The sequence below is a fragment of the Canis lupus genome, chromosome 12 (assembly GCF_048164855.1).
Source record: "Canis lupus baileyi chromosome 12, mCanLup2.hap1, whole genome shotgun sequence".
Lineage (NCBI taxonomy): Eukaryota > Metazoa > Chordata > Mammalia > Carnivora > Canidae > Canis > Canis lupus.
Window position 1 is genome coordinate 27,860,329 of NC_132849.1, and position 6,776 is coordinate 27,867,104.

Below are 6,776 nucleotides of genomic sequence, written 5' to 3' on the forward strand. Positions count from 1 at the left end.
ACTTGACACTAAAAACATGACCCATAAGAGGAAAAAATGATAATTTAGACCTCATCAAAATTAAAATATTTACCCTGCAAATGATCCTGTTAAAAGGATGAAAAACAAATTACAGACTAAGAGAAAATATTTGCAAGTCACAAATCTGACATAGAACTTACATAGATAGAACATATATCTAGAAAATACAAAGAACTCTCAAAACTCAACATTCAAAAAACAAAACAATGCAATTAGGAAAGGGCAGAAGGGAATGCCTGGGTGGATCAGTTAACAGTTTGATTCTTGATCTCAACTCAGGTCTTGATCTCAGGGTCATAAGTTCAAGCCCCACATTGGGGCTCTGCAATAGGTATGGAGGAAAGAAAGAACAGATAAGAGGGAGGCAGGGCAGGATAGCAGAGGAGTAGGGTTCCTAACTCCCCCCCCCCTCAAAAAAAAATTACCTAGATAACTTTCAAATCATCCTGAAAACCTACAAATTCGACCTGAGATTTAAAGAGAGAACAGCTGGAACACTACAGAGAGAAGAGTTTGTGCTTCTAAAGGTAGGAAGGTGGAAAAAAATAAGAAAATAAAAAGGAATCAAGTGGGGGAGGGGCCCCGCGAGGAGCTGGGCTAAGGCCCCCAGCGAGAGCCTCCAGGACAGGAAAGCCCAGCCCCGGAGAAGCAGGAACTTTAAAAATACCCCCGGATTCTTCCCGGAGGGAGAGGCGCTCAGCGGGGAACCCGGGCAGCACCGCTGTAGGGGCAGTGGAGCGCCCAGTCTCCCAGGGTCACTAACAGAGGAGGTGCACCCCGGGGAGAGCGCGCCGCACCCCGTGGGCCGAGCTCGGTGAAGGGCTGGAGCGCCCGGCGGGGCCTCGGGAGCAGCTGGGGGTGGGGGTGGGGCCCCAGCGGAGGAGGCTGCGCCCTGCTGCCCTCGGGAGCCGGGGCCCCGGGAGCGCGATTCCAGCAGCGCAGGCCCCAGATCCCAGGGCACCGGGGACAGAGCCCAGGATCCGACGCTCCCCCTCCCTGGAACAGGCGGAGGCGGGGAGGGCACAGGACACTGAGGACACACCTGCCACTAGGCGCCCCCAAGCTGTGCAGATCAGCGCTCCCGCCCCGGAGGATCCAGGCCGGTGTGGACTGGGAGACTGCGGTAGTTACTGCGGGAGCTGACGCCAGGGCTGGAGAGCTGGCCGCCGCCAGTGTGCTTGTTCCTCCTGGGGTCAACCTGTGCCTGGGACGGAGTGGGGCCACCAGGGAACAGGGGCCTCATGGGGTAAACAGCTCCCACTGAGTCCAGCACCTGGCCAGGAGGGTGGGACAGCTCCCGTAGGTGCACACACCTGAGACTCAGCACAGCAGGCCCCTCCCCCAGAACACCAGCTGGAAGGACAGGGGAAGAGCAAGTCTTGACCAAGCAGCGCTGGAAAGCTCCATGGGAAGTCAAGGTATTTACAGTATATAGAACCAGAGGGTACCCCTCCTTTTTTTTTTTCTTTTTTTTCCTTCCTTTTTCCAGTACAACTCATTTTTAGCCACTCTGCACTAAGCAAAATGATAAGAAGAACTCACCAAAAAAGAAACAATCAGAAAGTACTCTCTGCCAGAGTTACAGAATTTGGATTACAACTTAATGTCAGAAAGCCAATTCAGACGCACAGTTATAGAGCTACCGGTGGCTCTGCAAAAAAGCATAAAGGATTCAAGAGACTTCATCACTGCAGAATTTAGATCTAATCTGGCTAAAATTAAAAATCAATTAAATGAGATGCAATCCAAACTGGAGGTCCTAACAACGAGGGTTCACGAGGTAGAAGAACAAGTGACATAGAAGACAAGTGGATGGCAAGGAAGGAAGCTGAGGAAAAAAAGAGAAGGACAATTAAAAGACCATGAGGATAGGTTAAGGGAAATAAATGACAGCCTCAGAAGGAAAAATCTACATTTAATTGGGGTTCCAGAGGGCGCCAAGAGGGACAGAGGGCCAGAAAGCATATTTCAACAAATCATAGCTGAGAACTTCCCTAATTTGGGGAGGGAAACAGGCATTCAGATCCAGGAGATAGAGAGGTCCCCTCCAAATCAATAAAAACTGTTAAACACCTCAACATTTAATAGTGACACTTAAAAAAAAATAGTGACACTTGCAAATTCCAAAGATAAAGAGAAAATCCTTAAAGCAGTGAGAGACAGGAGATCCCTAACTTATATGGGGAGAAATATTAGATTAACAGCAGACCTCTCCACAGAGACCTGGCAGGCCACAAAGGGATGGCAGGATATATTCAGGGTCCTAAATGAGAAGAACATGCAGCCAAGAATACTTTATCCAGCAAGGCTCTCATTCAGAATAGAAGGAGAGATAAAGAGCTTCCAAGATAGGCAGAAACTGAAAGAATATGTGACCACCAAACCAGCTCTGCAAGAAATATTAAGGGGGACTCTGTGAAAGAAAGAGGATGCCCAAAAATAATCCACAAAAACAGGGACTGAATAGGTATTATGATGACACTAAATTCATATCTTTCTATAGTAACTCTGAACATGAATGGGCTTAATGATCCCATCAAAAGATGCAGGGTTTCAGATTGGATAAAAAAGCAAGACCCATCTATTTGTTGTCTACAAGAGACTCATTTTAGACGTAAGGACACCTACAGCCTGAAAATGAAAGGTTGGAGAACCATTTACCATTCAACTGGTCCTCAAAAGAAAGCAGGGGTAGCAATCTTCATATCAGAAAAATTAAAGTTTATCCCAAAGACTCTAGTAAGAGATGAAGAAGGACACTATATCATATCATATCACATACTATATCTATCCAACAAGGGGACCTAACAATCATAAATATTTATACCCCTAATGTGGGAGCTGCCAAGTATATCAATCAATTAATGACCAAAGTAAAGACATACTTAGATAATAATTCACTAATACTGGGTGACTTCTATACGGCACTTTCTGCAAATGACAGATCTTCTAAGCACAACATCTCCAAAGAGATAAGAGCTTTAAATGATACACTGGACCAGATGGATTTCACAGATATTTACAGAACTTTACATCCAAACGCAGCTGAATACACATTCTTCTCAAGTACACATGGAACTTTCTTCAGAATAGACCACATACTGGGTGGGTCACAAATCAGGTCTCCACCTGTACCAAAAGACTGGGATTGTCCCCTGCATATTTTCAGACCACAATGCTTTGAAACTTGAACTCAATCACAAGAGGAAATTTGGAAGAAATTCAAACACGTGGAAGTTAAAGACCATCCTGCTAAATGATGAAAGGGTCAACCAGGAAGTTAGAGAAGAATTACAAAGATTCATGGAAACTGATGAGAATGAAGATACAACCATTCAAAATCTTTGGGATACAGCAAAATCAGTCCTGAGAGGGAAATACGCAATACAAGCATCCCTCAAAAAAATGGAAAAAAACTCAAATACACAAGCTAACCCCACACTTAAAGGAACTGGAGAAAGAATAGCAAATAAAACCTACACCAAGCAGAAGAGAGTTAATAAAGATTTGAGCAGAACTCAGTGAAATAGAGATCAGAAGAACTGTAGAACAGATCAACAAAACCAGGAGTTGGTTCTTTGAAAGAATTAATAAGATAGATAAACCATTAGCCAGCCTTATTAAAAACAAAAGAGGGGAGTGGGCAAATAACCGAGGCTCTCCAGGTAGCCAGATGCTCGCACCACATCAAGGCGCAAGCAGGCGAAACCCCAGCACATCAACTTGGAGGAGGACCAGGGTGAGCAGCCACCGCAGCAGCCGGCCCTGGAGTTTGCAAATGCGGCCACAGCAGTGCCAGCGGCGGGGGAGCTGGGTGCTCCAATGAACCACCATAGGGAACAGCAGTGAAGCCAACAAGGATGGAATGACTGCAAAGAGGACTCGGTGGGAGGAGACTCACATCTGTGAGAAATGCTTGCAAAGTTCTTCAGCTTCTCGGAGTTCTTAGAACATAAGAAAAATTGCACAAAAAATCCACCTGTGCTCATCATGAACAACAGCGAGGGGCTAGTGCCTCCGGAAGACTTCTTGGGGCCGCGCTCAGCCATCCTCCACACAGTCCAGGCAGTAAGGATGGTCACAGGGAGGATGGCAGCAGCTTGAGGGAGCTGAAGGAGAAGCTGGGTGCTGAATCTGTCATGTACCTGAAGACTGAGACCGCCCAGCTGACCGCGTCCCAGGACATAAGCTATTTACCAAAGGCAAAGTGACACTAACGTCACTCTGCAAGCACTGCAGGGCACCAAGGTGGCAATGAATCAGTGCAGCACTGAGGCACCACCAGCCCCTGTACCCGGCGCAGGGCTCAGCATCCCATGGGTCCCAGAGCAGATCCTGTGCCTGCAGCAGCAGCTGCTGCAGCAGATCCAGCTCACTGAGCAGATCCGTGTGCAGGTGAACATGTGGGCCTCGCATGCCCTCCACTTGGGCATGGCGGGAGCAGACACCCTTAAGACCCTGGGCAGCCACATGTCCCAGCAGGTTTCCACGGCCATGGCCTTGCTCAGTGAGAAAGCCGGCAGCCAGGGCCTGTCTCTGGACACCTTGAAACCAGCCAAGCTACCTCACACAAACATCCCTTCCACTGCCAGCTCCCAGGGGCTGGCGCCCTTCGCCCTGAAGCCTGACAGGTCGAGGGTTCTGCCGAACAGCATGTCGCGCCTTCCTGGTGCTTTGCTACCTCAGGCCCCAGGCTCTGTGCTCTTCCAGAGCTCTTTCTCCACCGTGGCATTAGACCTGTCCAAGAAAGGGAAGGGGAAGCCACCGAATGTATCCCCAATGGAGGCCAAACCGAAAGACAAGGCCATCCTCTGCAAACACAAGTATAAGTACTGTAGCAAGGTTTTGGGGACCGATAGCTCCCTGCAGATCCACCTTCGCTCCCATACTGGAGAGAGACCCTTCATGTGCTCTGTGGCCACCAGTTCACCACCAAGGGCAACTTCAAGGTGCACTTTCATCAACCTCCCCAGGTGAAGGCCAACCTCCAGCTCTTTGCCAAGTTCCACAATAAAATGATGGCAGGCAATGGCATTCCCTATACACTCTCTGTATCTGTCCCCATAGATGAATCAAGTCTCTCTTTAGATAGCAAACCTGTCCTTGTAATAGGGCCCCCCTGTCTAGGGCTACCTCAGAATCTCTCTTCAGGGACTAACCCCAAGGACCTCATGGGCGGCCCACTGCCCAACGACCTGCAGCCCGGGCCTTCCCCGGAAAGTGAGGATGGATCCCTAGTGGGAGGGGTGGGCAAACCACACTTCCCCAAGGGTTGATGGCTTCCAAGAGAGTGGGACCCCTGAGCCAGGGTCGGAGACCCTGAAATTACAGCAGCTGGTGGAGAACATCGAGAAGGCCACCACCAACCCCAACGAATGTCTCATTTGCCACCGGGTCTTGAGCTGCCAGAGCTCCCTCAAGATGCATTACCACCCCCACACATGGGGTGAACGATAGCTTGGCACACCATAGGAGGAAGCTGGCCATCAAGAACACCATGACTTTGTTAGGAACTGATGGAAACAGAGTCCCTGAGATGTTTCCAAAGGAAATCCTGGCCCCTTCGGTGAACATGGACCCTGTCGTGTGGAACCAGTACACCACCATGCTCAATGGAGGTCTGGCCATGAAGACCAATGAGATCTCTGTGATCCAGAGTGGGGGTATTCCTACCCTCCCAGTCTTCCTGGGAGCCACCTCCATTGTGAACAACACCACCATCTTCAAGATGGATGGCTCCCAGTCTGCCACCTGTGCTGCAGTGGAAAAACTAAGTGCTGCCGACAGTGTCCCCAAACACCAATTCTCTCACTTCCTCGAAGAAAATAAGATTGCAGTCAGCTAAGCTCTTTGTTGAGGGAGAAATGCAGGCAGAATGACCTCTAGAACTCTACTACTTTTCTTTTCTTTTCCTTGTTAAAAGAACCCATCTCCTCCTGTTTTTCTTATTGATGTGCAAATGACGTTTACAGTGTGATCACAACCTCAGGCAAGTTCTACAATCAGATGTTGTTATGCTGCTTTGCAAAGAAAAACAATTGAAAAATAAAAAAAAATTGAAACAGAAAAAAATACTAAAACATATACAAACTAGAATTTTTTTTCTTTAATTTTGGAAAGAAGCGGGTCTTGCAAAATAGCTTTGTTACTTGCGACAAACTGTATACATAAAACCTTTGTACAACCGAGAGTAACTATTTCCAAGGACTATCCTCCTATTTAAAGTTGGAACTTACTGAACTACAATGGACAACTGTTAGCCTAATTGGGGGAGGGGGTACTGTATACTTCCCTGGTGACTGTATGTGGGTACGTGGACAAGATCTGGCATCTGTTTAGGGACCTGTTTTGTATGACCCCCCCCCCCCCCATTCCTGTACCCATCCTTTCTTTCTCTTTTTCTTCAATGTACTTTTTTTTTTCTTTAAACTAAGATTGTAGAATTACAAAATTCCTTCAACCTTGGGACCTTAGGTAGGATACCCTCAAATGGACTGGTTTAGTCCTTAGAGAGTCAATGCATGTTGCTGCTTATTTAAATAGAGTTCATTCAGAGCCCCAAGAGTGCCAATGTATACTCCCTATGCTTTCCAGATGCCTCCTTCCTGAGCCACCAGGAGGGCTAGGCACCTAAGCAGGGATCCTCAGGTGACTTAATTTGGCCCTCCAGTGCCTACTCAATCAAAGACCTGAGTTTTCCTTCTTGAAGAAACTCATGGAAAGGGCATATTTCTTACAGGTTCACATACTACTTT

At 47.7% G+C, this 6,776-nt stretch overlaps 1 pseudogene; it reads left to right on the forward strand.

Moving 5' to 3' along the window:
- Positions 1 to 1,262: 1,262 nt before the first annotated feature.
- On the forward strand, positions 1,263 to 5,866 carry LOC140600791 (sal-like protein 4 pseudogene; annotated as a pseudogene).
- Positions 5,867 to 6,776: the final 910 nt, after the last annotated feature.